Source organism: Phaethon lepturus, unplaced genomic scaffold, assembly GCF_000687285.1.
Source record: "Phaethon lepturus isolate BGI_N335 unplaced genomic scaffold, ASM68728v1 scaffold1984, whole genome shotgun sequence".
Lineage (NCBI taxonomy): Eukaryota > Metazoa > Chordata > Aves > Phaethontiformes > Phaethontidae > Phaethon > Phaethon lepturus.
This window is the reverse complement of record NW_010532502.1, coordinates 47,184-53,183: the sequence shown is the minus strand read 5'-3', so window position 1 is coordinate 53,183 and position 6,000 is coordinate 47,184.

Here is a 6,000-nt window from a genome sequence, read left to right as displayed (position 1 = left end):
CCGATACAACAATTATAGTAGCAGTTCTCGTTTTCCCTAACAGCTCCTGGGAAAGAGAGTCCTTAAGTGGGTGCAAGGACACAGGAACATGAAATAGATGGGGGAGAGTTCACAGCAGTGGATAGTTTAAAATCTTCCTGCTGTGATATCTATAACTAGCCCTGGAATGGATTATCCATCTGGGAATACATCATTAACTAATGAGAAGCATGAGATGCTTAAGACTATATAACTATTCTAGTTTGGTTTGAGTTATGATAAGAAACCTTTGCAGAGGCTGGAGGTGATTAAGCAGGAGAAGTAGTTGTTTCAAACTTCAGCCCTACAGGAAAGGCTAAGGAGACAAAGAGTTCCTGAACTCTATGAATGAAACCAGAGATGACTTTTCTTTCCAGAGAGAGCAAAACAAGTGATGGTAGAACAATTCTTCTGGGTGCTCCCAAGGGGAGTGTGGAAATGGGATTGTTACAACTGGATGCTGGGCCTAGAGGTGGCAGAAGTACTGGTAGAAATTAATCTGAAAGTGTACCTAGGCTGCAGATCACCAGAAGACTCCAGACCCTAAGGCATTTGACTTGTAGAAAAGGGGAGTTACACATTGAGACCCTCTCATCTGCTTTTCTTCCCCACAAATAAGTTGAACAGTCTCTTTCCCATATGGTTGTTGGAAGCAAGTTCAGAGATACCTCCTCATCAGGAAGGGCAAGATTTGCTGGCAGAAGAGGAAGGGTCCATAATTTGCTTTACCTTTGGTAAGGAGAGCCAGAAGTTTAGAAGCTATCCCTGCCATAACTTGGTTATGCTTTTGTTCCTACCTCAGAGACCATAGGAGGAGTGGTGAGCCTGCAAGGTGATGTGGCCCAGCATAGTACAAGGAATTTGGGCTCTACAATCAAACTCCAGGCAGGTGTTTCTTTCAAGAACAGCTTAATCTTCAGGCCCTGTGAGAGCAGCAACTTGCAGCTGTGGATAGAGGCCTGGTAGATAAGATCCTGAGGCAGACTGAGAGGTGTTGAGGCAGGCAATTTGTGCATGGGCATCTGTATGCAAATAAAACTTGAGAGCACACCCTTTTTTTGCATGTACGGAATTGTTTTGGCTCTGTCAAAAGCGACAGTTGATGAACTCTAAACCCACTTGTGGGTTATGTTTCTTTTGAACTACTAAATACACTTTTTGAATGGGTCAAGATAGAGAAAGAGGAAAGATCACATTCATATGATGAAAGCCTGGAAAGTTGTGAAGTGTGCTCTGGCCAGGTGGTTCCATTACATTGGGACTTTGGCACTTCAGATGTTATTGAAGATAGTGAACCTGAAAGGGTATAATTGCTTTTGTCAGCTTTTAATGAATACCATGAGAAAAAATTCCTGGTCTCTGAAGCTGCATATCTGACTTGTATGCTGCAGTATAATTTTTTGATACCCCCAAGATACTCCCTGTGAAGCAACACTGCTTGTCTAAACATAGAAGAGGAAGTGTATGCTCCAATTCTGTCTGAGAGGAGGGAAAAGAAGCCTCTGAGATATATATAATAGGGTACATGGCCTGTTAAAAATCCAGGAAAATATCTATAATTGCTGGATAACTTAAATAGGCACAAACTGATAACAGATAGTGAGGAGAATGTAGATGGGTGAATACTTATTTTACAAGTTTCGTAACTTGTAAATCATCCATTTAGGAAGGAAAGTTTTCAAAAAGGAGTCAGTCTCATGTACAGACACAAATTCAGTCTCTCATGTTTGGGCAAGGAACCCTGTATTTATCTTTCAGCTGTTCTGGTCTTCATTCTGTGTTCTATTTCTCAGAGAGGACTTCATTCTCTGTGAATTCTCCCAGAAGCTGTTCTTGCTTGTGGGTACCCACTTCCTATGTGTTGGAATTTAGAAGAACTGAAGAAGCTCGGCTGGTTGGTTGGTTTTGTTTGGGTTTGTTTGTTTTAGAAAGGTCCACTTAGCTGAGCGATGCCCAAGGCATTAGCTTTTTGGGCAAAGAGAAGTCTATGATTCAGTAACTGTGTATATCTTTTCTCTTTGCTGTTGATTTGAAGTGAACAGCAATTCAGTAGTCTTTGCCTGGCTGTACAAAAGTCAGGTCCTTCCGTATTCTTGCTTTGTCTGGGATGAGGACAGTCACAGAAAGCAAGGTGGAAACTGGTGCTGGATACGGGCTCTTGCCTGCAGCCTTTGACAGTGCCCAGTGAGCGGTGCCCTTGTGCAGGGCTCTCTGTGGCTCCATTGCAAAATAACCTTCCCAGACTGTAAGAAAGACCCACGCAGACCCTCCATTTGTTTTGAAGAGTTTGACAGGGTTATTTGTGTGAGAAGCTGATTTTAATTGCATAATAATTTGAACATGGGCATAGTGATTCCTATATCACTGGCTCATTAACTGAATGCAACAACAAATTAATATAAATTGGCTATGAATACATGTAGGCTGGAAATTAAGAGTTACCTAAATTAGGTTTGAAACAGCTCAGCAATACACTGTTCTCAAGTTTATTCTGACCCCTGTGAAATTTGCCAAGAACTACCACAGACCTCCAAATGTCTTGAAGGTTAAGTATACACTTAATCTTGACTCCAGGGCTTAACACTAGGGTCTCTTGTGCATTGCCTGCCTCAGGAGTCATCTCAGCCATTCTCCCTCCCTGGCAGCAGCTTTCAGCTTCGAGGTCTGCACAATTCAGTAAATCGCCTAGCTGTTTGGTCTCTATCCCTCATCTTCGTTCAGTTGAACCCCTAGACTAATCATACTTGAAATACCTGCTAACCTCAGATGACGTCAATAACCATGGCATCAATAACCATAGCCTTTTTTCTGCCAGCACCTTCTTTCATCCTAGCCATGGTGGTCTTGGAGGACCTAACCTGTTTTTACTCCTGGTGGCCCAATTCCTAATCCCAGTTTTACGTAATTCTAGCTAGATTTCTGGCTAGAACACCTCTCTTATTATACAGATTCCTGACTGCTCCCTGCCCCAGATTAATGATGTGCAGGAAGTTTAGCTTTCCCCCTGCTGGTCCAAACTCTAATCCTAGCCACAATCCTGACCATAATCTGAATATCCTAATTTTGTAATCTCTATATTTTAATTCTGCAGTTCTCTGAAGAACCTTGGATAACGCATTTCTGTTACCCTCTTTCTGTCTCGGTTATCCTCGAAGGTTGCAGCAGGTTCCTAATTGTTGCTTGAGTAAAACTGCTATGACCAGACAGACTGATCTGTCCCAGAGTTAGTTGTCCATTTTGGTGCTCTAAGGCATCTTAGCTCTGTGTGCTGTGGATGATTCACTAGAAAATTTAATTCTTCCATTCCAGCCTTATAAAAGCGTCGCAGACTAACAATCTCATGTTTTCTTGGCTAGGATCAAGGCAAAAACTATCAATATGCCATTCAGGGATTCTCTATTCTCTGATGTGTATATCCAACAAACAAATAACAAATCTCCAGTTCCTCCTACCCCAAACAATTACTGAGTTTCTGCTTAAGGCTAGAGTTAAAGCCATAGTCCAGCAAATATGGTCTGCCTCAAAAATAACCAAAAATTGTTACTTTTTACCAGCTCTGACCCTTATACTACTTCTATGGACAACATAGGATACTACAACAAATAGTCAACATTAAAGCTAGTTTTCCAGACTCTTCTGTCTCAAGCCCTACCTCTGTACTTACCTAGGCATCCCTACCTGCTCCAGGATTAGCTGTGAGTTGACATCTCTGTGACAGCAGGTCTTGCCATTGTCCATTGTTAGTCTTCAAAAACTTGTCAATAAATCTCCCTTCACACTCTTTTTTCACACTGTCTTACTTCTTTCCCCCAGCCTTAACCTCCCACTATAAAATCCAAACTGATTCTTCTTTTTTACATTAGTGTATCATGTCTTCTAAATATGTAACTTTGAAAAAGTCAACAAATGCATAAATAAAGATCATCCTGTTACACCGTGTACGCGGAGTTCAAACAAAATTTTGACCTGATTGTTAACTGAAAGCTCTTTCAAAAAACGAAGCTGCTGTCAGATAACATGGAAGTTACTCTTTGGGACAGGTTAAAAGATTATGAAGTGAAGAATAGAAATAATCAATTTGCCAAAAGGGGAAGTGTCACTGATAAAGTGTTATCAAATAGATGTCTACTTTTTAACATAGCCATAAATAATCTGGAAAAAAGGAGTGACTAGTGAGATAATTCAGTCTGATGATGAAGAATTATTTAAGGTAGTTATGACCATGAAGGTATAGGGAGAAGGAAAATAGATACTGGCTCCTCTGGTTGCACTGAAGGAGGAATGATGGGACAAGGATACTTAGTGAGATAATGAGAAAGGATCAACAGGAAAGGAACCAAGTGGATGTGTGAAACATTTAAAGTTCAATAGACCAGCTCTGGTTAGGGTAGGTGAAGGGAAACCATTTGAAAAACAACACAGGACTGTGAACAGAGGAAGGTGGGTAGCAGAAGGAAACCAATAGAATATAGGAGAAGGAAAAGTGTATAGGAGGAGACCTAGCAAGTGACTTAGAGTAAGGTTTTGTGGTGGAAACAGTAACAAGAGGGATGGGTATGAGAAAGAAAGGGGTGGACCCTCTCTTCCACAAGCACTGTGTAGCATGTAGGTGTGAGACAGTGCCATTCAACTTCAGAGCTATGAATCAGTCCCCAGACTTCTCCACAGGAACGTAGGCTTCACCTTTGTATATATGTTCACATGCAAACAGAACTTTCAGCTTCTACAAAAGATAGATGTATATATACACCTTGTTTGTTTTCATTTTTTAAATAGGGGAAAGTGCAAGTCTTCTCTCTAGGGTGAAGGAAGGGGGGAATGCAGCTATTGCGTGAAGAGTAGGAAAGGACCAGTCCAACTGAGGCACTCACTCCCTCCTGGGATCACGGTGGCCTGGAAGTTTGGTCTACTCGGAATGCGAGGATAGAGGGCATGTCACCTCTGACTAGACCTGGGATGGACAGGAGCCAGTGTAATAATTTAACAGTCAGGTTGGGATTAAGTTTCCAGATACCAGAATCTGAAGAGCTTGATTTATTGGTGGATTCTGTGAGCTTTGCAGGGTTAAGATGGAGTCGTGCTCTGGTAAGGCAGAGTTATATCCGGGATGTTGTTCTAAGATTCTGCTTAGGTTTGGGATGGAGATAATATGGCATAAAAACTCATGTCTACTGCAATACTAAGGTATGCTGACAGATAGGGAGACATTAGAGAGACAGGCGAGCTGAAATCAAATAGGAAAATGAAGTTAATTTCTTTTAGATTTGCATTTGTCACTTCAGCTCAATTTACCTATTTCCTTAAAACCGAATTGCCACCACGATTTAAGGGTACTTTCCAATTAACAGTCTCTGCATTTAACCAACCAGCTGTAAATACAGACGTAGAGGTGATATTCAAGCCACCCACACAACACACTGAATCTTGTTACTCTCTGTACAGTGGAAGCTCTAGAATAATGCTTGTTCTGAAAAGAATAAAAAATAAGTTTTCCTGCATCATTTGAGCAGGAGAAAAATCAAGACAAGTTTGAAAGAATGAAATAGAGGCTTAATAAAATCTGTCTGGAGATTGAGAAAGAGCTCAGGTAGCTCACTCCAGGGATGGATTTTGCCTGTTCTGCAATGCATGATGACTCTTCTACATGTATTTTGCTTCCTCTGAGATAAAGAACTGTGCAAATATTTTTTTTCGTCCCAGGCTGAGTAGTGTATGTGGGATGGTTACATTTCATCATACAATGAGCTTCCACATTGTTGTAATTTTATTCTGTTGTAGTTTGTTTTTTAATCACAGCCCTTTACCTTTTCTAAATCAATATCCAATCACTGTTCCTTCAGGGGAAAAATTTGCAATTCATTAAGGCTTGCCTGAAAGAGTATGAGTTTTATCTCAATAATATGCATGCCAAAGTTCACTGAATCATTTAAATATTTTTCATTGTTTTCCACTTCTTATGTGATGGAAATATAATTTTGGAAT